The sequence below is a fragment of the Helianthus annuus genome, chromosome 7, assembly GCF_002127325.2.
Source record: "Helianthus annuus cultivar XRQ/B chromosome 7, HanXRQr2.0-SUNRISE, whole genome shotgun sequence".
In the NCBI taxonomy this organism is placed as follows: Eukaryota; Viridiplantae; Streptophyta; class Magnoliopsida; order Asterales; family Asteraceae; genus Helianthus; species Helianthus annuus.
Window position 1 is genome coordinate 55616636 of NC_035439.2, and position 26747 is coordinate 55643382.

The 26747-nt window shown below is 39.8% G+C and overlaps 1 pseudogene; it reads left to right on the plus strand.

The window, feature by feature from the left end:
• The first annotated feature begins 4966 nt into the window (after positions 1–4966).
• The window catches only part of LOC110900691, a 115161-nt pseudogene continuing 93380 nt past the window's right edge, over positions 4967–26747 (plus strand).

The window sequence follows — 26747 nt, forward strand, 5'->3', positions numbered from 1 at the left end:
GACTATGATGATATCAACTACGTCTACGTGGAAATATCAGGGTGTGACAACCTCGGTATCTTACCAACACTATACTACGCTCACGATGGGTGCACTTGCCCATGTGTGTGTTTGGTGTTAGTAAAATATCGTGTTTTATAAATTTAAAACTTGACTAACGTGTAAAAAGGGCTAAATGTGAAAACTGGCACCAAACCGGTAATTTCTGTACACTTTAACTATTATTTAATGACTGCAATTATGTGCTTAAATGTCAACATTGTCTTATTTCATACTAAACAAGTGAATTCATGCACGCTTTATGCTACAAGAATTACTTTATGCATTAATGAACCGCGTTGCGTCAAAAATACTAGTAAACTCACCGGTAAGACAAACAATTCTGCAGAAAGTAGTTAGACAATAGAAATGGAGCTTAGGCGTAGGTCCAACAGCAAGAATACATTAAAACCCAAGAGTACATACAAGGGTTTATATATAGACCATCCGGAAGCTAAAATACGCACTAAAAGGCACCCGAAACGCACTTTAAGTGCAGAATTTTATTAAATTCAGCTATAATCAGCTTTTTAACCTCAAAATATTATGCAAAATTCATGTTTTATGATCCATAATACTTTCCTAAGTGTCGAGAATTGAAAGCATCATAAAAGGGGACATAAAGGACACTAAACGGTATTTAACCGAACAACCGGATATTACCCGAAACATCAAATTTTTACTAGAAGCACTGTTTTAGTGTTACGAAGCTGGTCTTGATCACCAAACATCATATTACATCCTAAAACACCTAAACACACTTAAACACCTAAATTTAACATTTAACACTAACTAGAGCTTGTAACTTCCAATTGAAATCAAACTAACACCCCCCCCCCCATGACCGGTTCTAGACAAGGGACCCACCTTGTGATTTTCTTTTGTTAAGTGAATAGATCTTGTCCCCTTGTATTAAACATAAAAACCAATGGAAAAGCTCAAGACATGGATTATAAGTAAGTCTTGTGAGTTCATTTCTCATTCATAACAACACACCATCACTCACTCTTCTCTCCCTCTTGGCTTTGGCCGAAACATCACCACTATACATCCACCTTCATTCTTCAAGTTCCATCCAATCTCCATACATACAAAGGTGTTAGAGATCATACAAAGAAGCTAGGAGCTTTCGAAAGTTCAAGGACCTCTCTTATTTGCTTTTATCCAACCATTTTGTCATCTCCAAGTTCTAGTATTCTTCCCTAGCTTGAAGCTAGTGGTAAGGCTCTCTTGATCTTGTTTACTTCATACTTTGAGTGGTTAAAAGATATAACATGTTGATTATCATAAGAACACTAAAAGACATACACATGAAACTTGAAATATAAGATGATACATGATGGAATCTTGCTAAGATGAAGTTGTTTAGTGAGTGTATGTTACTTGCTTGTCGATTTCTTGAGTTGATGATGTTAACCATCACATGAAGCTTGCTAGATGAGGTTTAAACACTTAATCTAGCAAGTGGGAGGATGATTATGTAACAACCTAGAATAATCATCTTCTTGTCTAGTCATGAACTTGATGAATGAATGATTTCTTGGTAAAATATTAATCAAAGCAAGCTAGTAACCTTGTGAATCTAAGATTCATGAGAGGTTTTTCTAAAAGAACCAAGTTTATGATATGATTTTTAGAAGATCTTGGTTTTTATTTAAATCTACACTATTTTTATTAGAAAAATAAGTGTATAGACACTTATGAAACAAGAAAAATTCAAAAGAAATGTTTTTAGAAAAATCATATTACAAGTTGTAAAAGACTAAATCTTTCAAGAAAGTGAGTTACAAGCAAATAACCATGTTTTTAAGGGTGACTAAACCTACTAAAATACGTGGTAAGTTACTACAAGTTTTTACAAAAACTTCAAGTTGATGATATAGTGTGATTTACATGATTTTTGGCTTGTGGTAAGTCTTGATTAAGTTGTTGATTGATGAGATAATTTTAAAAGAAAATAAACACATGTTTTGAAAACATGGGAAACCTCCATTTTTAGGGGAAACTCTGTCAAAATTTCTATAAAATTTTGACACTTAGAAAAATATAAGTTTTGAGAAACTTATTCCCTAAAAATGTATCTAAAATAATTACCAAGGTTTCCCTAATTTTTGTGTTAAGAAATGATGATTTCTTCAAGAATAAAATTGGTATTAAGTATGTATACTTTTGAGAAAAATATATATATTTACTGATCACCAAATCTTGTGCTAAGTGTATGTAGTATGTATAATACGTGATAGTGTATTAGGACTTGAAAATACACTAAATACTCTTGAGAAGTAAAAATACAAAAATACACATACAACATACTTAGACAAATACAAGAAAATATATTTATGAAAATATATTACTTGGTAGAATAAATAACTTGGACAAGTTATAGACATGAAATGAAGTTGTGGTCAAAATACATAATTCGGGTGAAAAACACAAGATACTTATATTTATTTTTGAGAAAATAATATAACTAAGACACATAGTTAAAAACATAAATTATTTTTAACACAAGAACAAATACACAAAAGATAGTGACCTGCACTTGTGCGATACAAGTCTAGTGACTAACGTTAATAAAACACGTATAGGTCACGACGCTCTATAAGCAAAACCCGATGAAGTTTACGACGCAAGGAACGCAAAGTAGTGAGTTCATGCTCCCCCTTTTCTTTAACTGTTTTTGGTTTTATAACTTCGGGGGTGAAATACATGTCACAAATGTTAAAATGTTTACAAATGGTATGATGGAGTACAAAAACATTCAAGTGAAACATTCTAGATCATGTCCCGAATAGGGTACCATAAGCACCATTAATCAATGTATACATTCAGACCACGGAACAAAAGGTTAGATCTAATGGGTTTCAGACAACCCCACTCTTGGCTTACTTCTACCAATGAGTGCTTCTGTGTCTCAGTCAAAGTCGACCAAAAATGCCTAGGTTTGGTGGCTTCTTATGTCGTGACACATGTTAGTGTCCTTGCAAACCACTAGCGATCTCAAACATTCATAGTACGCAGTTACAAATACGTTTTACAAGTTACAGTCAAACTTTCATAGTACCCAGTCACAGATACACTTTACGAGTTACACACCATGTTTTCATTCAAGTATTTAAACATTCAATACAAAAACTGCATGAATTCACACCAACATTATGTTGACATTTTTCCAAAAACTCACATGTATTTCAGGTAACTAAAGTGGATGTGCGCGGGGTCTTACTCTTGCTCATGGAAGTAGCTTATGTTTATCTTTGAATAAAGTTGTAAACTTTTCAGACAATGTTTTATGCTATCTCGTGATGTAAACACTAAACTTACGTTTTCAAGTTATGAAATGTTTGGCATTTGAAGTTATTTTTACGAGCATGTAGTATGTTTCGTATGCAATGAGAACCTTTCATGATCACACCTCATGCTTCCGCCGCAGAAACGAGTGTGACAGATTGGTATCAGATCTTCGATTGTAGTCAACCAGGATTCCTTCTCGAGTCTAGTCTACAATCTCTAGGATCCTTTCACGAAAACAATTTTTCAAAAAGTTTTCATTGCATAAAACTTTCGGCGACATCCACTACCTGAAACTGTTTACAAGAGTCAAGAAAAGACACTACGAGACTTAGGGTGCACTGGAGTAGCACTTATATGTGATTAAGAATTACTTGCAATCATGTGTGATAATTACATATACTAGAAGTAGAATGTCACAAGTATACATGACTTTACTTGGGAGCAATGGCCTATCTAAAGGAAGTGATACGAGGATGAAACGAACTGTGTGGACTGTGCAAGGAGTTACGTAATTATGGATGTATACATAATTATGGAATTCAGTGCACAGAAACCACAGTAAGTCTTGTCACATATAGCCTCCCTCAGTGCAAGAAAAGGTCAAACGTAAACACCCCTCCCCTAGCCTATTAAATACTCTGCTGGAGTATTAATTGTTTGATGCCACTTATGTATATAAATACTACTACTGTCTTGTAAGACGACATCAAACAAATGTCTAACCCTATTGTGATATGTTCTGTCAGAACATGGCACCCAGAAGAGCTGTGAACGCTCGCGATCAACCTCCTCCACCCCCACTACCAAAGACGCTGAAGAGCTGAACGCCCTACTGGAAGAAAGGATCTCCGCAGCTACCGCACAATACGAGACGAACCGCACCGAAGATAGTGGAGGACCAAGCAATGCTAGACGTAACGGACATGGAGATTTGTCTGGAGGAAACGCAGCTCAAGGCTGCACCTTCAAGCAGTTCCTTGACTGCAAACCACTGAACTACGATAGCACTGGAGGTGCAGTGGCATTTGTACGTTGGACGGAAAAGACTGAAGCCACTATCCGCATGAGCAAGTGTACCATGGATTAACAAGTCACTTTTGCTACTGGGTTGTTTGTCGATGAAGCTCTGACGTGGTGGAATTTGCAAGTTCAAACTCTGGGTGATGATGCTGCATACAGTATGATGTGGGATGAGCTAAAAGAACGTCTGAGAGAGAAGTATTGCTCTCGTGCTAAACTCCAAAGGTTGGAGACTGAGTTTTGGCATTTGACCATGGAAGGTGCTGACCTTACTGGTTACACTCGAAGGTTCCACGATTTGTCGAGGGTGATCCCCTACATGGTGACACCTGAATTTAAGCGCGGTGAACGCTACATCTGAGGATTGGCCCCGGAATTTCGTAGTTTGGTAACTTCGGCCAAACCCACAACAATCACTGAGGCTGTAACTCTGGCTGTCAGCCTTACTGAAGATGCTGTTCGTATGAAGAAGCTATCACTGAACCCAACAGAAAAGACCGAGACGCATGCTGAGTCGTCTGGTGACAAGAAGAGAAAGCATTCGAATCTGAACCAAGCAACCCGCAACAACAACAAGGGTTCGAACAACAAGAAGCGTGACACCAACCCACCTATGGAGGCAAAAACCTTTGCGGCTGCAAACGACACAGGAACTAAGAAGTATCAGGGCAGTCTGCCCAAATGCAACCGCTGTGACTTTCATCACGTGGGAAATTGTCGCATTGGGAAAAGCAGGAACTGCGGGAGGTCAGGCCACCGTATCGAGGATTGTTGGGGAAAAGGTATTGGAGGCCGCAATGGTAATGGTAATAGGAACGGGAATGGAAACCGTAACGTTGCTGGTAATGGAAACGGTGGTGGAAATGGAAATGGTGCTGGTAACCGGAATGGTAATAGAGTTGGGCAGAACCAAGGATGCTTCAGCTGTGGAAGCAATGATCATTTCATGAAAGACTGCCCAAAAGGGAACAATGCTCAGGCTCGAGCATTTGTGATTGGAGAAAGGAACGCACGCGAGGACCCTAATGTGGTCACCGGTACGTTTCTCATTAACAATCACTTTGCATCCATATTATTTGACACTGGTGCCGACTATAGCTTCATGTCTGTGGAATTTAAACGCATGCTTGGAATAGAATCTAGTAGATTAGATATTCCTTATTCCATAGAACTAGCCAATGGTAAACTTGTTGAATCTGGCGAAGTTGTTAGAGATTGCACATTAGAACTTGGTGAACGAAGATTTAGAATCGACCTCTTACCTATTCAATTGGGTAGCTTCGATGTAGTGGTCGGAATGGACTCGTTGTCCAAGAACAAAGCTGAAGTTATTTTTCATGAGAAAATCATTCGCATCCCGTTGGAGAATGATGAAACTCTCATTGTGCATGGAGAAAGACGAGGCGCACCTCTGCGAATCATCAGTTGTATGAAAGCACAGAAGTGCTTAAGGAAAGGATGTGTTGCTTTCCTAGCGCACGTTGTAGATAAGAGGGCTGAGGAGCCGAAGCTCGAAGACATTCCTGTGGTGAAGGAATTCCCTGATGTTTTTCCCGAAGATCTGCCAGGACTAGCTCCGCAACGACAAGTCGAATTCCGCATAGACTTGGTTCCAAGAGCCGCACCTGTAGCCAAGCCACCCTATCGGCTTGCACCATCCGAAATGCAAGAATTATCTACACAACTCCAGGAGTTGTTGGATAAAGGATTCATAAGGCCAAGCTTCTCACCTTGGGGAGCTCGAGTATTGTTCGTGAAGAAAAAGGATGGAACTCTGCCGATGTGTATCGATTACAGAGAACTGAACAAGCTCACAATCAAGAATCGGTACCACTACCCAGGATTGACGACTTATTTGATCAATTACAAGGATCGAGCTACTATTCCGAGATCGATCTTCGATCTGGATAACATAAATTGAGAATCCAAGAAGAAAGCGTGCCAAATACTGCATTCCGAACGCGTTATGGGCATTACGAGTTTCTGGTGATGCCATTCAGACTGACGAACGCGCCAGCGGTATTTATGGATCTGATGAACCGCATATGCAAACCATATCTCGATAAATTCGTGATTGTATTTATCGATGATATCCTGATTTACTCGCGAACGAAAGAAGAGCACGAGCAACACCTCAGAACCATTCTGGAACTGCTGAAGAAAGAGAAACTTTATGCAAAGTTCTCAAAATGCGAATTCTGGATTCGTGAAGTATAGTTTCTTGGTCATGTTGTGAACGAGAAAGGCATTCATGTAGACCCAGCCAAGATTGAAGCAATAAAGAATTGGGAAGCCCCCAAAACCCCAACTGAAGTTCGACAATTTTTGGGATTAGCAGGCTATTACTGATGATTTATCGAGAATTTCTCCAAGATAGCTCAACCGCTGACTACCCTTACACAGAAAGACAAGATGTACGACTAGGGTGATAAGCAGGAAGAAGCCTTCCAATTGCTCAAATATAAGCTATGCGATGCACTAATACTATATTTACCCAAAGGCACTGAAGACTTCGTGGTATATTGCGACGCTTCACGACAAGGCTTGGGTTGCGTGCTCAGGCAACGCCAAAAAGTCATCGCTTACGCTTCAAGACAATTGAAGGTGCATGAAAGGAACTATACCACTCACGACCTAGAGCTAGGTGCAGTGTTATTCACCTTGAAGATCTGGCGACATTATCTATATGGTACTCGATGTACAATCTTCACAGATCACAAAAGTCTACAACACATATTTGATCAGAAGGAATTAAACATGCGCCAGCGGAGATGGGTCGAGCTGCTAAATGATTACGACTGTGAGATTAAGTACCATCCTGGAAGGGCAAACATGGTAGCGGACGCTTTAAGCCGAAAAGAAATGGTTAAGACCCTAAGGGTTCGAGCATTGAAACTGACTATTCAAACGAACCTCACTGCACGCATTCGTGACACACAACAAGAAGCCCTTAAGATGGAAAACCGTAAAGCTGAATACCTTCGGGGTATGTTGAACTATATGGTGCCAAATGAAGAAGGAACTTTATACTTTAAGAAGCGTATTTGGGTTCCACTCTATGGCGGTATTCGAGAGGTCATTCTTGATGAAGCGCATAAATCGAGATACTCGATCCATCCAGGATCGGACAAGATGTATCAAGACTTAAAAGAATACTACTGGTGGCCAAGACTTAAAAGCGATGTTGCTGTTTACGTTGGAAAGTGCCTAACCTGTGCTAAGGTTAAGGCCGAATATCACAAACCGTCTGGCCTACTACAACAACCAGAGATACCCATGTGGAAGTGGGAGCAAATCTCAATGGACTTCATAACAAAATTACCCAAGACCCCTAGAGGGCATGATATGATATGGGTAATAGTCGATCGGTTAACAAAGTCTACGCATTTCCTACCAATCCGAGAGAAAGACAGCATTGGAAAGCTTGCTGAGATATACTTAAAGGAAATCGTGGCACGTCATGGAGTGCCTATCACAATTATTTCAGACAGAGATGGGCGCTTTGTCTCAAGAATCTGGCAATCCTTTCAGGAAGCCTTTGGATCTCAGCTAGATCTAAGCACGGCATTCCATCCACAAACAGACGGCCAGAGCGAACGAACCATACAAACGTTAGAAGATATGCTTCACGCATGTGTCATGGACCTAGGCGGCAGCTGGGATACTCATCTACCTTTAGTTGAGTTTTCCTATAATAACAGTTATCATACAAGCATAAAAGCCGCACCGTTCGAAGCACTTATGGCCGCAAGTGCCGATCGCCCTTATGTTGGGCAGACGCTGGGGATAAGCGTATGGTTGGTACTAAAATAGTACAAGAGACAACCGACAAGATTATGCAGATCCGAGAGCGCATTAAGGCAGCTCGAGATCGACAAAAGAGTTGTGCAGATCGAAGACGAAAACCATTAGAATTCGAGGTGGGAGACAAAGTTCTGTTGAAAGTCTCACCCTAGAAGAGCGTAGTAAGATTCGGAAAGCAAGGAAATCTAAATCCACGATACATCGGACCATTCAAAATCTTGGAAAGAATTGGTACCGTGGCATTCAAGTTGGAATTACCAGAAGAACTTAATGGGGTACATGATACGTTCCATGTATCCAACCTCAAGAAGAGTCCAACATAAGAAAACGTGATCATCCCTGCGGATGAAGTGCATATTGATGACACCCTCCGATTTACAGAACAACCCGTTGAGGTTACAGACTGGAAAGTCAACAAGACTAGGAGGAGCACTGTCAAACTTGTCAAAGTACGTTGGAACTCTAAGCACGGACCCGAGCACACGTGGGAACGTGAAGACCAGTTCAAAGAAAAGTATCCCCACCTGTTCAAGAAGACTCCTGCGAGAGTTAGTACAGCCTGAATTTCGGGACGAAATTCTTTTAACGGGGGGGGGGGGGACTGTGACAACTGGCACCAAACCGGTAATTTCCGTACACTCTAATTATTATTTAATGACTGCAATTATGTGCTTAAATGTCAACATTGTCTGATTTCATACTAAACAAGTGAATTCATGCACGCTTTATACTACAAGAATTACTTTATGCATTAATGAACCGCGTTGCGTCAGAAATACTAGTAAACTCACCAATAAGACAAACAATTCTGCAGAAAGCAGTTAGACAATAGAAATGGAGCTTAGGCGTAGGTCCAACGGCAAGAATACATTAAAACCCAAGAGTACATACAAGGGTTTATATATAGACCATCCGGAAGCTAAAATACGCACTAAAAAGCACCCAAAACGCACTATAAGTGCAGAATTTTATTAAATTCAGCTATAATCAGCTTTTAACCTCAAAATATTATGCAAAATTCATGTTTTATGATCCATAATACTTTCCTAAGTGTCGAGAATTGAAAGCATCATAAAACGGGACATAAAGGACATTAAACGGTGAAATTTAGCACTTTAACGAACTGGTATTTAACCGAACAACCGAACATTACCCAAAATATCAAATTTTTACTAGAAGCATTGTTTTAGTGTTACAAAGCTAGTCTTGATCACCAAACATCATATTACATCCTAAAACACCTAAACACACTTAAACACCTAAATTTAACATTTAACACTAACTAGAGCTTGTAACTTCCAATTGAAATCAATGGAAAAACTCAAGACATGGATTATAAGTAAGTCTTGTGAGTTCATTTCTCATTCATAACAACAAACCATCACTCACTCTTCTCTCCCTCTTGGCTTCGGCCGAAACATCACCACCATACATCCACCTTCATTCTTCAAGTTCCATCCAATCTCCATACATACAAAGGTGTTAGAGATCATACAAAGGAGCTAGGAGCTTTTGGAACTTCAAGGACCTCTCTTATTTGCTTTTATCCAACCATTTTGTCATCTCCAAGTTCTAGTATTCTTCCCTAGCTTGAAGCTAGTGGTAAGGCTCTCTGGATCTTGTTTACTTCATACTTTGAGTGGTTAAAAGATATAGCATGTTGATTATCATAAGAACACTAAAAGACATACACATGAAACTTGAAATATAAGATGATACATGATGGAATCTTGCTAAGATGAAGTTGTTTAGTGAGTGTATGTTACTTGCTTGTTGATTTCTTGAGTTGATGATGTTAACCATCACATGAAGCTTGCTAAATGAGGTTTAAACACTTAATCTAGCAAGTGGGAGGATGATTATGTAACAACCTAGAATAATCATCTTATTGTCTAGTCATGAACTTGATGAATGAATGATTTCTTGGTAAAATATTAATCAAAGCAAGCTAGTAACCTTGTGAATCTAAGATTAATGAGAGGTTTTTCTAAAAGAACCAAGTTGAAGATATGATTTTTAGAAGATCTTGGTTTTTATTTAAATCTACACTATTTTTATTAGAAAAATAAGTGTATAAACACTTATGAAACAAGAAAAATACAAAAGAAATGTTTTTAGAAAAATCATATTACAAGTTGTAAAAGACTAAATCTTTCAAGAAAGTGAGTTACAAGCAAATAACCATGTTTTTAAGGGTAACTAAACCTACTAAAATACGTGGTAAGTTACTACAAGTTTTTACAAAAACTTCAAGTTCATGATATAGTGTGATTTATATGATTTTTGGGTTGTGGTAAGTCTTGATTAAGTTGTTGATTGATGAGATAATTTTAAATGAAAATAAACACATGTTTTGAAAACATGGGAAACCTCTATTTTTAGGGGACTCTGTATAAAATTTTGACACTTAGAAAAATATAAGTTTTGAGAAACTTATTCCCTAAAAATGTATCTAAAATAACTACCAAGGTTTCCCTAATTTTTGTGTTAAGAAATGATGATTTCTTCAAGATTAAAATTGGTATTAAGTATGTATATTTTTGAGAAAAATATATATATTTACTGATCACCAAATCTTGTGCTAAGTGTATGTAGTATGTATTATACGTGATAGTGTATTAGGACTTGAAAATACACTAAATACTCTTGAGAAGTAAAAATACAAAAATACACATACAACATACTTAGACAAATACAAGAAAATATATTTATGAAAATATATTACTTGGTAGAATAAATAACTTGGACAAGTTATAGACATGAAATGAAGTTGTGGTCAAAATACATAATTCGGGTGAAAAACACAAGATACTTATATTTATTTTTGAGAAAATAATATAAGTAAGACACATAGTTAAAAATATTAATTATTTTTAGCACAAGAACAAATACACAAAAGATAGTGACCTGCACTTGTGCGATACAAGTCTAGTGACTAACGTTAATAAAACACGTATAGGTCACGACGCTTTATAAGCAAAACCCGGTGAAGTTTACGACGCAAGGAACACAAAGTAGTGAGTTCATGCTCCCCCTTTTCTTTAACTATTTTTGGTTTTATAACTTCGGGGGTGAAATACATGTCACAAATGTTACAATGTTTACAAATGGTATGATGGAGTACAAAAACATTCAAGTGAAACATTCTAGATCATGTCCCGAATAGGGTACCATAAGCTCCATTAATCAACGTATACATTCAGACCGTGGAACAAAAGGTTAGATCTAATGGGTTTCAGGCAACCCCATTCTTGGCCTACTTCTACCAATGAGTGCTTTTGTGTCTCAGTCAAAGTCGACCAAAAATGCCTAGGTTTGGTGGCTTCCTATGTCGTGACACATGTTAGTGGCCTTGCAAACCACTAGCGATCTCAAACATTCATAGTACTCTGTTACAAATACGTTTTACAAGTTACAGTTAAACTTTCATAGTACCCAGTCACAGATACACTTTACGAGTTACACACCATGTTTTCATTCAAGTATTTAAGCATTCAATACAAAAACTGCATGAATTTACACCAACATTATGTTGACGTTTTTTCCAAAAACTCACATGTATTTCAGGTAACTAAAGTGGATGTGCGCGGGGCCTTACTCTTGCTCATGGAAGTAGCTTATGTTTATCTTTGAATAAAGTTGTAAACTTTTCAGATAATGTTTTATGCTATCTCGTGATGTAAACACTAAACTTATGTTTTCAAGTTATGAAATGTTTGGCATTTGAAGTTATTTTTTCGAGCATGTAGTATGTTTACCTTTCGTATGCAATGAGAACCTTTCATGATCACACCTCGTGCTTCCGCCGCAGAAAGGGGTGTGACTCTAAAAATATATATATAAATATACGACACCACACGTGCATCAGTTGCACCCTACAAGGACCAATTCCTCCCTGATCTTGCTTATATGTATGTATGTAAGGATGCAATAATTCTTTTTTCATCTTTTAGTATGCATCTGTATGTATGATATGGCAATCATCCATTTCAGAGACCTGAATCTTAATGGATCCATCCCAGACATGAATCTTTCTGATGCCATCACAACAATGTAACAACACTTATAATTACTAGGGATGGGAAACGAACCCACAGGCCCACTTACTCAAACCCAAACATATATACCCGTTTACCCAGTAAACATTGTCTTTTAATTCTCATCTTTCTTTATTCTTGGTTAATGGAGTAGTAATCCACTAATTTTTAGTTTATATAAAATTTAAAATAGTAAGAAATGCCTTTGGAAATCCGAACACGCAATTTTTAACAAACTAATTGGTGTACCTATGGGACTAGGGTTACCAATCTATTACTCTATTTTCTTTATTAATTACTTAATTTGGGTCTTTTTTAGTACTCGATAAACGAACAATTTTATGTGATAAAACCGTGCAGATATCTATCAGCGAATGAGCTTACTGGAACTATTCCTCCCACTTTTTTGGGCCTTCCTTATCTACAAAGATTGTGAGGATTCTTCTTTTTAGGGGAGGTCCTGCATGGTACTTTGTTGAAGGTATTTTCTGCTCAAATCAAAGTAAAACTTTGAGAAGCATAAATATTTGTGCATGTTTACATATATCATGGATGAACATTCTTATTTGAAATGGTTTCACACTACAGGGCTCTTTTCAACAATTTATTGAATGACTCGGTTCCTTCCACTATTTGGCAAAATAGAACTTTCAATTCAACTGAACAACTAACCTTGTAAGACTCGAAATTCGAAACCTCTCTCTTTGCTCTCTCTGCATGTTTTGTCCTGCTTTTTGCGTATAAGGGTGAGCTGGTTGATCAGCTGGTAACGGGCCAATATGACCTGGAGTTGGATCAAATAACTTTTGTAAATTTTTACTGGTCAAAGTGGGTTTACCAGTAGCATTGTTGTGATTATTTTTATAAAAATAAATGAATACGTTGATTTATTGATTGTGATAAAAAATAATATTATTAAAGCAATACTTGTATATGTTTTAATAAAAACTATTTAGGAGGTTGTATGCAAATAAAAATTACCAATGTACTTTTAGCTAAATGTTTTTATCTGACCGTTTTGAGAAATAATAGAAACCCAAGTCAACTCATTAATAAGTCAAGTTGTCGAAATTTTCACCTCTAATGCACATCGTCTAATTCAAATTTGTAAACAGTTTCTTTTACCATGAACTCTATATATAAATACTCCCCCATCCCATGGAAACTGTAACATTTGGAACAATGTGTTAAATACCCTCCAATAGTCACAAAGTAGTCCTATGGATCAATGTTTATAGCATCAAACTGGGAGTATAAGTTGAGAAAGATGTATATATTGCAATTTTCATGTGACTGTTGTTTCTCTATCTGCAACAAGTGTCTAATCTTCCTCTAAATTCACATTGCAGGGATGTTCAAAACAATAATATTTTAGGCATTTCAGGTAGCCTTAACCTCCCTCCAAATGTTACCCTTAGGTTGTGACAACTGTGCTCTTTAATCGATAAACAATGCAAAACAATGTTATTTATCAATAAACCAATGTGCTTTGGTGTTATTATATGTGTTTTATGTGTTTGATGATTTTACAATTCGATCCGATTCGATTTCAAGCTTTAAATCGCTTTCTGGAAAGTTATACGAAAACTGGTGCGTGAACGCAATCAGTTAAACGCGACAAACACTCCAGAACATCATCATAGACTTAACATACCTTAAATAACCTTTATATAACTTAGAAATAAGTTTTAAAGGCTTTGGTATGGCAAAAACAAGTTTATTCTCTCTCAGGGACTATTTGCGTCAACTTGCAAAAGTCTACCGATTCGTAGGGTAAGGAACAGTCCGGAACTTGATCATAAGTTAAACATACCATATATAACCTAAACATGGCTTAGAAATAAGCTTTGATAGGTTCGGTGTGCGAAAACATGCTTACATGATCTTACAGGGACTAAAAGTGTCAAAAACGGCGTAAGTTTGCATTTTCGCGCATATCTTACGTTCTGGACACATCTGGACATCCAAAATTTTTGTACACACTAAAATATTTTTATTTTAGTGATTCGGATGCGAAAACGCCATTCGTCGCGCATTTTGGATCGTACACGCGTCCGTTCGAGTTTCGTCGTAAATAACCGAACAACGTGACCGTACAACCAAACGAACCGACATCCGAGATGTTTTTGAGCATATTTTAGGTCCCCTACACTTTAACGACCTTGTGGAGCCTTGAAAATGGCTTAACGGAGGTTAAAAACGTCGAAAACAAGCTTAAACACGTGCAGGGACCATTTCTGTCATTTTTGAAACTTTGCTGAATCTGACACATGGTAGCGTAGCGCGACCACCTCCTGCCTATGCCGTCGCGCTACGCGACGATCACGTCTGGGCAGAAAGTTTGTTTTCAGCATCAGTTTGTAAATTCAGGGGCCAATCTTGCAATTTCTTTGTGTGGTAGCCAAGTTACCACCTCTCCAAGGCTTTGCACCTGCTCCTAACACTTGTATGGTTGTGATTCATTGCTTAATGGCTAAACAAACCACTTGTCATGATCTTGTTGATCACCAACATGTATAAATAGTTGGCCAAACTCCTCAATTCTTTGCTCATTCCTCTCATTTCTCATCTCTTATCTGATTTGGGAGCTTTCTAATCTGCTTGGAACTTTATTCTTTGTAGAAAAGATAGCTAGGACCCTTTGTAAGTCTTCTTTCATGCTTGTTCTTTATGTTTAAGCAGAAAGTCAAACAGTTTGGCCAACAGTTTGACTTTCGGTTTTGACCATCAATTGGTCAAGTCAAAGTTCAATTGAACTTTGAAACGTGATTGTAATCACGATAGTTATAATCCTTCGCGGTTATAGCTGCTGATTACCACGTTAGCTAGTTGTAGTGTCGAGTCAAAGTTTCGGTCAAAATGCGTTTTAGCACGCATTTTGCCTTGGAACTACTTTAGGGTATCAAAACACTTTGTTTTGATACCAAATCAGTAGGTTAGACATGCTTTGACGTGTCTAACACGACACTATTAGTTTGTGCTTGTTTAGGGTCGTAAGGTAAGAGGTCTAAACAACCGCTTATACTTCCGAACCTGACCCGTTTGGTCGATCTTTAGGGTCCGACCAAGCACACTTAGTGATCATAGTTACATAGGTAATAACCACTGAGGTTATACCTTATGATCACATAGGATTGGTTAGTCATATGCTTGTTAGCTTGTATGCCCATAGGAAATGACCAAAATGCCCTTTTGAAGCATAAATCCGTATTTTGACTATGTGAACATAATTTCGAAATATAACCTGATTTAGTAACATGTTTAGGGATTATTGGGCATGTAAGACTTGGCATAGCACATAGTTAACCATCCGAACATAGTTTTACGCTAATGACGCCTTATAGTGACTTATGTTACCATAATGTGTCGAAACGGGTCAAAAGCACTTAGGTAGGCTTTCTAATCAGAATGTTGGGACTATTAAATCATACCATATGAGTTCAATTACTCATTTGATTTATAGAACCTCATTCTATCCTATCTCCCGATTTAGGAGCCGATTTATTAACATAGTTACTATACTAGGTGCCGGTTGATTCCGTGACCCTTGGAGCTTAAATTGGTCTTATTCTCAAGACTAATTAGCAATCCCAAGTGAGTACATAGTTCCCCTATTTTACTGTTTTCAATTGTTTTGGGGTGAATCATATGTACAAAACGATTTTCAAGGTTTAAACGATGATTTCAAAAACGATTAAGATGGTTTATACAAAATTAATAACGATTTCAATAAGGTGAACAAGACTTGTTGGTTGTATTTACATAACAAATGACATTCATTAGCTCTGATCAAGCCGACCAGTATTAGGTTATGGTACCATAGGATCTAACAAATCCCGTTATCAGACTACACCCATGGTTATGTGTGGGGGTTATGTAGGTAACGACCGAACCTGATGATTGTTAACTTACCCTTTGGTGGTTTGTTAATACGAAACGAGAAACGAGTTAAACGAGTCACGAAGGTTTGAATGTTGTTAACGAGACGACCAAAAGTATTTTTCACTATTAAAACGAATACGATTTTGGGTCGAGTTAAACGATTTGAAACGAGATACACAATTTGAAACGAGATAAACGAATTAAACGATTGGCTTTGGGTAGTGATTAAATAATGGGATGGGTGTAGTATGATAGAATCATGGTAGATACTCCGCTGGTACTTCTTATATATAAGTGATTCTATCATATTACATTGCGTGTCATTATTTAGTGCACTTGGGAAAACGATTTGAAACGATATCACACAACGAGGTTTTCGAAACGATATAAACCATACGAGTTTTATTAACGAGTTTTTACGAGATGTTTACAAGTTGTTATACTAAAACAAATATTTTTGAGTTAAGAGTCATGGCTACGAGATTTTATAAACTATAACCAATTTGATTTGTGTTGGTTATTTATGTTGCAATACACTTTTCAAAACAAGGTTTGTATTTTGACTCTTGTAGTCTAACGAGATACTGCAACATATAAATGAGCCATGAATCCGATACTCCCATAAAACCTATGTACTCGCCAACATTTCTTTGCTGACTTTATATTTTTACATATGTTTCAGGTGGTATTGCTTGATGTTGCTTGCTAGGAAGCGAGTTCACTTAGGATCTAGACAAGGCCTTAGTGACTTAAAAACAATTATAAACAATATGTAGTTTGTTTGTTTGGTTTAATGACAATGAACATTTCCTAATATTTCAATAAAACAAAACTTTTAACTACCATGGTTGTGGAACAATAATTCTGTCGCCTCACTCCCCGGCGTTTCCGCCGCGGTTTGTTGTTTTAACGCGGCCGGGGTGTGACAGAAGAGTTGGTATCAGAGCCAATGGTTATAGGGAATTAGGTTATTAGCAATGCTTTGACCTAGACTATAACTTTCTAGGACCCCAACACAAGTTTACTTGTGTTTAGATTTTAAAACAATACCGTCACCTATCCTTAGGTGATAACCACAACGAGAACACAATAACGAATCCGCTTCGAAAATTAATCATCTATCCTTGGATGATTGATTACTAGGTTTTGAACCTCCTGTTATAAGGTTTTGAACCCTTTGTTATATGGTTTGAACCCTTCTGGTTTGATCCATCTTTGGCTAAGTGCCTTCTGAATTTTCTAAATCTCGTCAAAGTTTGGGTCTAAATAATGTGAACACGTGCAAACTGGAAGAGTGAATGCTTGTACCCTGAGTTTTCTGTCTAAGGCTAGAGTGTTCGTACAAATCCGCATTATCGGACCAGTCACTCTTACCTGGGAACTCTTGGGGTGAGTATTCACTTATAGGCGAGCATGTCTTCGGTGATACATTATTATGACCCATTTACTTTGATTTGTCACTGCGTGTCGTTTGTTTGTTCGAGGTAACGAACGAATGATCGCCTTCCTTGTGTTTTGTCGGTGTTTTCATTGCCTCTTTTGTTCCTCCAATTGTCAACCTCACTCGTTTCCCATGTTTCCTTGTTAGACAATGCCTCCTCGACGTGATGCTCAAACTTTTACTGCTGAGGAAGTCGCAACCCTTGTCTCTCAGCAAATGGCTGTTGTACTTCCAGGCATCGTGACCCAAATCCACGAATTATACAACAATAACAATAATAACAACAACAATGCACCATGTAATTTCAAGAATTTTAATTCTGCGAAGCCGCTTAAGTTTTCTGGGTCACAAGGAGCAACCGCGCTCCTGCAATGGTTTGAGAGTATCGAGAGCACATTCAGACATGTGCAATGTCCGAATGCGCGCAAAGTTGAGTTTGCTTCAAGTGTGTTCGAGAAGCGAGCTCTTACATGGTGGAACGGAGTGATGCGTGATAGGGGTGCCGAAGTGGCACTAGCACAAACTTGGGAAGAGCTCCGAGCTCTCATGATGAGAGAGTTCTGTCCTCGACACGAGATTCGAGTGTTGGAACGAGAATTTGACGATTTGAAACAAGTCGAGGGAGAACACCGTGCTTATACGGATCGATTTGAGGAGCTTAGTTTGTTGTGTCCCACGATGGTTACCCCGTTGGATAAGGCAATCGAGAGGTATATCGATGGTTTACCCGATTCCATTCAGGACATTCTGACTGGCGTTAATCCTACTACCGTTCGTCAAGCAATCGAGTTGTCTGCTACCCTGACTGAGTCCCAAGTCAGGAAGGGTAAACTCACCCGCAAGGGTGATAAAAAGGAGTCAACTGATTCTGATAAGGAAAAGGGTAAGGGTAAGCAGCAGGGTGAGTCTTCGAAAAAGTCAAGGAAGCGCAAGGCTTCCCAAAACTTTGTTGTCACCAATCAAACTGCTCAGAACCCACCAACTCAACCTCCTGCGAAGAAAGCATATGCTGGTACTGCACCTCACTGCACTCGATGTAATGTTCACCATGTTGCCCAACAGTCCTGTAAACAGTGTGCTACGTGCGGTAGGCTTGGGCATTTGGCCAATACTTGTCGTTTTGGTCAAAATCAGGCTGCCCAGGTTCCAGCTCAAGCTCAAGGGAATGCTGCGAGATTCCCACCTGGTTCATGTTTCAATTGCGGAGAAATGGGTCATTTCCGCAACAATTGCCCGAGATTAGTAAATGCGAACGCGAATGCGAATGTTAACCCAAATCCGAACGCGAACGTGAATCCCGCTCGTGGACGAGTGTTTAACATCAACGAGGCGATCGATGATGCAGCAATAAACAATTAGTATTTTGTATTTCTTTTGGTTGTTATCTTTTAACATTTAAAGACAATGCGGTTGTTATATAAATAAAAATTGTGATTTTATTTTAAACTACTGCAATTGTGTGAATGTTTGATGCAACCTTGTAATGTCAACACAAAGACAAACTGCTCCTGTGGTTCTGTCATTTCCATGATCACTTGTGATCTTCCCTAAAAACCTTAAACGATTTTTTCGAATGTGTATCGATTTTCGTGAGCTTGATAAGCTTACCATCAAGAATCGATAGTCCCTACCTCGAATCGATGATCTCTTTGATCAGCTGCAAGGTGCTACCTATTTTTCCAAGATCGACCTGCGTTCTGGGTATCATCAACTTCGTGTATACGAAGAAGATATTCCCAAAACTGCATTCCGCACGAGATATGGACACTATGAGTTTACTGTCATGCCTTTGGTTTGACAAATGCTCCAGCTATCTTTATGGACTTAATGAATAGGGTCTGTAAACCTTATTTAGACAAGTTCATCATTGTGTTCATCGATGATATTCTTATTTATTCGAAGTCTCGAGCCGACCACTAGCAACACCTTCGTTCGACTCTCGAACTCCTAAAGAAGGAACAACTTTTTGCTAAATTCTCTGAGTGTGAATTCTGGCTTAAAGAAGTTTAGTTCTTGGGACATATAGTCAACGAGCAGGGTATTCATCCAAAATTGCAACAATTAAGGATTGGAATACACCTACGACACCCACAGAAGTTCGTTCTTTTCTTGGTCTCGCTGGTTATTATCGTCGTTTCATTACGAACTTCTCTAGGATTGCAATTCATGAGGATCTATCTGCTGATAAACTTGCAAAGATTTATGTTGATGAGATTGTATCACGACATGGTGTTCCTTTGGATATCATTTCCGATCGTGATGCTCGATTTTCATCTCATTTTTTTTTTTGAAACCATACAATCTGCTATGGGAACCCAACTAAATCTAAGCACTGCTTATCATCCCCAAACAGATGGACAATCCGAGAGGACGATTCAAACTTTGGAGGATACGCTTAGAGAATGTGTGATCGACTTTGGTGGTAATAGAGGTTCTCATCTGCCATTGATCGAGTTCTCTTACAACAATAGTTATCATGCTAGCATTACTATGGCACCATTCGAAGCTCTTTACGGTCGAAAATGTCGTTCACCTGTTTGTTGGAATGAGATCGGTGAGGTTCAGCTTACTGGACCTGAACTCATTCTGGAAACGACAGACAAAGTCAAGAAAATTCGTGATAATCTTGTGACAGCTAGAAGCCGTCAAAAGAGTCATGCGGATTTACGACGCAAGTCCTTAGAGTTTCAAGTCAGAGACCATGTCCTACTCAAGGTGTCACCTTGGAAGGGAGTGGTGAGATTTGGAAGGAAAGGAAAACTTGCACCGCGATATGTTGGACCATTTAAGATTGTTGAAAGAGTTGGAAAGGTTGCCTATCGACTTGAGCTACCTTTAGAGCTTGGAAATATTCATCAGACTTTTCACGTGTCCAATTTGCGAAAGTGTTTAGCTGATGCTGATCTTCACATTCCTCTCGACGAGATCCAAATCGATGAAACGATACACTTTGTCGAGAAACCTGTGGAGATAATGGACTGTACATTCAAACAGTTGATAAACAAACGGATTTAAATTAGTCAAAGTTCGTTGGGTATCTGTGACACCCCAGGAAAACCAGTGAACGTTATAACTTACCTAGCTTCCTCAGTGAGTGCATACCAAATTTTGGGACGAAATTTCTAATTAGTTGGGGATAATGTGACAACTCGAACTTTAGACTTACTTTGTGTAACGACACGTGTTTATGAGAACGTTATTAATTGAATAACTATGTGATTATGTTATTATGTGCATGGTGCTATATGTTATGTGATTGTATTTATGTATGTTAAACGAGCCCAAACCGCACAACTTGATCCGATCGCACAACACTATACTCGAGCGCATAAGTCATTTGGGCCACACCTTGTACGCGGACCCATTAGGCAGCCGAGTTGGGCTCGGCCCACTCCCCACTCGCAAACACAAAACCAAGTGTAGGGATTTGATTTCATTGTTTTGCAAAACACATTAACACACACAACCCCTACTTGCTCTCTATCTCTCTCTCTCTCGTTTTGCTTGGAAACCCGACGGCACTCATTCAACCGATTCCTACATCTCGGTTAGTTTTTGTATTGTTTTGCTTATTGTATGATTACATGCTTAGACTTGAATGATTAGGGTTGATGATTTGATGAACTATATGATCTACGTATGTATGTTCTTGTAAATCGGCTATCATGAATTGATTTTATGTGATGATGATGTTATGATCTTAACGTAGAATCGAATGTATGAATATATATTCGGCTGTGATGTAATTACGTGTTAATCGGCTCACATGTATGGTTAATGTTCACAAGAATCGGATGGTATGATATAAATCAAATGGTAATCGTTGATGCATGAAAAACCAGTCGATGTGCTATATGTTCCGGGTTGAATGTGATGATGCATGTTCATGTAAATTGTTATGTTTTTAAGTGATGTTCATGTATGTTCCGGCTAGGGTCCATAAGGATTTGAGGATAAAAACCCATTTGATCGATAATATGTTGTATGATTTGTTGGAAACTGTTAATTGATTTGATAAACATGGAAACCAATTATGTTTATTGATTTGTGTAAATGCCTGTAACCGATCTGCATGAAATCAGGAAGATGGTTACGAGTTGATAGACTTAGCACGGTTGCGAGTCCAGTTGCGACTCGGAACCTCACACACAGCAGCACAACACGGGACCGAGGTTGCAAGTCCGGATTGCGACTCGAGACCACAGCAGCACGAGCCGCAACCACGGTTGCGAGTCATGTTGCGACTCGTAACTGGACCATGACGAGCCGAAACCACAGTTGCGACTCGTAACCCCCTGTTGCGACTCGAGATCGCCGGTTGCGACTCGAGACCAGTTGTGCACGTACACTGTTTTGGGCCTACACTGTCACGGGCCCAATCAATTGGGCCAAATAATTGGACTTATGCAATTGACTGTTTAATGTATTGGGCCATAAGTATATTCGGTTGGACTGCTATATCGTTGGGCCGGGTACTATTGGGCTTATTCTAATCGTGCATGTAAATGTGTTGTGATTGTCACTTGTATTGCTTAACTGTCAAACGTTGCCATGATTTATATGTGAAAGTAACGTGTTATATTACGTGATGCATACATGTACTACCTTAGTCAAAACCTGACTTGAATAATAACCATGATAGGACGTGGTTGACCATTTACTAGCTTACCTGTACTCTTTGTGTATCTGCCGAGCAATCCAAGGTGAGTTCACACAGCCAAGGCATGGGATTCCCGGGTGGGAATTGGGTTGGAATGATTTGATATGGAATGATTTCTCGTACTTACGCAATCACTAGACTATAGGCCATCGTCCTCAGGATAGTCAGGACACGTTACGTAAATCCTGCGTAACCCAGTAATTGCCAATTGTCTCCCGGGTCGGGAGGACACGTTACGTAAATCCTGCGTAACCCAATACCTTCTACTGTCTTCCGGGTCGGAAGGACACGCTGCGTAAATCCTGCGCAGCCCCCACACGTACCACTGTCCTCGGGGAAGGGCACGTCACGTAAATCCTGCGTGACCCTGTACGTATTCCTGTTCTCGGTTTAAGAAGAACACATGGTTGGAAATAGTCTAGTAAGTACCATAATGGGAAGCCCCGTTATAAAGGATAAACGTGAGAATCCCTCACCAATAGAATATTCTTGCTTGGGAAGCCTTATTAGATGAACTTACGCATGATTATTACGAACTTACTTTCTGTGAACTCGCTCAACTAGTTGTTGACTTTTTGTTGCATGCCTTGCAGGACCTTAGGTACATTATGGAGCTTGCACAGGGAGGAGCAGGTCGTTGTGGGATTCGGATCATGAACGATAATTGAACTGATAACTATTTTGAGTTTACATTACTATGCTTCCGCTACTTAAACAATGTTTGGTTTTGAAACATCAATCATGTCATGATGAACTACCTTAATTACTTTTATTATTATTAAATGCTATGTTTGATATGATTGATGGCTTGATCCTGGTCATGTCACGCCTCCAAGCGGTGGTACTCCGCGGGTGGATTTTGGGGGTGTGACAGATTGGTATCAGAGCCATTGGTTATAGAGAACTAGGTTTTAATATGGGAAAACGTTTTTTTATTAAAACCAGACTATAACCAGAACAGTGCTCTCAACGATCCACAACGACGCTTCGCTCCACGTGCAAGACTCGACATCCTAGGTAATATGGTTTATGTTTATTGCCTGTATGCTAGAACTATGTAGAACTTTGCTCGTATTGCGCTTAGATACACATGACACTATTACATGAAAATCCCTACGTGCTTGCTCTTTTCTGTCATCGCCCTACTCGCAAACCACTCTCACTCACGTTACTTTTTTTACTATGAAGATCATGTCTGGAAGAATTAACATGACACAAGCCCAGCTAGAGGCTCTCGTTCAAGCTCAAGTTGCTGCGGCACTTGCAGCTGCTCAAGCAGGTAGTATAACCTGTAGTCATAACTTACGCTAGGATCTTTAGATCCTACATTCCTAAACTAGCCCTTGTATTTAAACTTTGCCCTATTCGTACACAATAGGTCAACCCGCACAGCAACCAGTCTGCACTTTCAAGAATTTCATGGACTGTCATCCAAGTACCTTCAGCGGCACGGAGGGAGCGGTTGGACTCCTCCATTGGTTCGAAAGGCTCGAAACTGACTTCGAGGTGCATGATTGCCCTGAGTCTCGTAGAGTGAAGTTTGCTACTAGAACACTCGAAGGTGTTGCATTAACCTGGTGGGAAGCACAGGTTCAAATGTTAGGGCTGGCAGCTGCTAACGCCACTCCCTGGAAAGAGTTTAAGGATTTAATTAAGGAAGAGTTTTGTAGTCGAGAAGACATCCACAAACTAGAAGAAGAGTTCCTCAACCTACAGATGGTGGGGTCTGAAATTGAAGTTTATACGAGGAGATCAAACGAGTTAGCCACATTTTGTCCTACTATGGTAGACCCTCCCACCAAACGCATCGAACTGTATCTCAAGGGTCTAGTACCCGAAATTCAGAGTCTTATGACCACAGCTAACCTTGGCACTATCCAGCAAGTCACTCGACTGGCTCATCGTCTCACAGACCAGGCTGTAGAACAGAACAAATTACCGAAACGTGCTAAGACCGATACTGCATGCACTTCTAGAGATAACAAACGCAAGTGGGATGAAGACCTGAGCACGGGATTAATTTTGGTCCAGCCTCTGACGCAGAAGCAAGAGATAGATGACTACCATTGGCACAGACATCAGTTTTCTAGTAATCATGGGCAGAAAAGATATCGAGGAATTCATCCATGGTGCAGCATTTGTAACAGACACCACGGCGGACGGTGTCGCAAGGAGCGATGTCAGAGATGTCTCAAGATTGGACATGAAGCTAAGGATTGTTGAAACTCACGTCCTGTAAGTCAGGAACAACGACAACAACAGCCTCAAGCCCCACAGGCTCAGTGGCAGCAGCAAAGTTTCAGAGAATGTTTTCAGTCTAGTACAAAGGATCACTATGAGAGACACTATCCACAATTGAACTGGAACCAGAACCAGAACCACGACCCTGGAAGCAGGAACGACAATGGGGCTAGCGGCGGGAGAAACAATGGAAACAATGACGCCCATGGCCGTGTGTTCGGGATGGATCAGGGTGATGCAAGGGACGATCTTAACGTAATAATGGGTAAGTTTCTTCTTGTCGACTTCTATGTTACTATATTGTTCGAGTCGGGTGTGAATACCAATTATATGTCCTTGAAGTTAGTCGAATGATAAATCATACACCAACTCCCTTGAACACCCAACGTGTCGTAGTGTTAGTTAATGGTAAAAGTCTAGAAGCTATACTTAGTTCAGAGTTGTAATCTTATCCTCGCTGGTCAGACGTTCCCTACCGACCTCATTCCTATAGTTCTGGACAGCACCTATAGCTCACACACCGTATCGCTTAGCTTCAACTGAATTGGAAGAACTGTCAAAACAGCTGCAAGAGCTCTTGGAAAAGGGCTTTATTCGTCCAAGCTCTTCGCCTTGGGGAGCTCCAGTACTTGTCGTGAGAAAGAAAGACGGTACGTTCAGAATGTGCATCGACTACCGTGAACTCAACAAGGTGACGGTGAAGAACCGTTATCCTCTTCCGCGCATCGACGACTTATTCGACCAGTTGCAAGGGTCGAGTTACTATTCCAAGATAGACTTGAGGTCAGGGTATCATCAGCTGAGAGTCCGGGATGAGGACGTCTCCAAGACAGCCTTCAGAACTCGTTACGGTCACTACGAGTTTCTCGTCATGCCATTTGGATTAACAAACACGCCTGCTGTATTTATGGACCTTATGAACAGGGCGTGCAAACCCTACCTTGGAAAGTTCGTCATAGTATTCATCGACGACATTCTAAATTACTCCAAGAGTCAGGAGGAACTCGAGCAGCATCTTCGCCTTATTTTGGAACTCCTTCGGAAGGAACAGCTGTACGCCAAGCTTTCTAAATGCGACTTCTGGCTTCGTGAAGTCCACTTCTTAGGCCATGTGGTAAACAGGGATGGGATCCATGCTGATCCATCCAAAGTAGATTCGATCAGAAACTGGCCTGCACCACGTACGCCAACGGAAATACGCCAATTCTTGGGTTTGGCAGGTTATTACAGACGGTTTATCAAGGATTTCTCAAAGATTGCTCAGCCGCTTACGCTACTGAAACAGAAGGGTGTCGTTTATCGCTGGGGAGAGCCCTAGGAGACTGCTTTTCAGTACCTAAAGGATAGACTTTGCAGCGCACCTATTCTTTCATTGCCAGAGGGCACAGATGACTTTGTAGTATATTGTGACGCATCGATACAGGGTCTGGGTTGCGTATTGATGCAGCGGGATAAAGTTATTGCCTACGCCTCTCGTCAACTAAAGGTTCATGAACGGAACTACACGACACACGATTTAGAGCTGGGAGCTGTTGTTTTCGCGCTTAAGATATGGCGACACTACCTGTACGGTACCAGGTGCACGATTTACACCGATCACAGGAGTCTCGAGCATATTCTTAAGCAAAAGGAATTGAATATGCGTCAACGACGATGGGTCGAGCTACTCAACGATTACGAATGCGCTATCAAGTACCATCCAAGCAAAGCCAATGTGGTGGCTGACGCTCTTAGTCGAAAGGACACCTTACCGAAGCGCGTGCGAGCGCTACAGCTTACGATTCAGTCTAGCCTTCCTGCACAGATACGGGATGCTCAGGCAGAAGCATTGAAACCAGAAAACGTCAAGGCTGAAGCCCTACGCGGCTCACGACAACGATTAGAACAGAAGGCAGACGGCGCCTACTATGTAACGGGGCGTATTTGAGTCCCACTTTATGGCGGTCTACGCGAACTTGTAATGGACGAAGCTCACAAGTCTCGTTACTCGGTACATCCAGGGTCGGACAAAATGTACCACGACATCAGTACTACATACTGGTGGCCTAGTATGAAGGCCCACATCGCTACATACGTTGGAAAATGTTTGACCTGTGCGAGAGTCAAGGTCGAATACCAGAAACCAGCTGGCCTACTTCAGCAGCCTAGGATACCTCAATGGAAATGGGAAGAAATTTCCATGGATTTTGTCACAGGCTTACCCAGATCCCAGCGTGGGAATGATACCATATGGGTGATCGTGGATCGACTCACCAAGTCTGCACACTTCCTACCTATAAAAGAAACAGATAAGTTCTCCACTCTAGCAGACGTTTACCTTAAAGAAGTT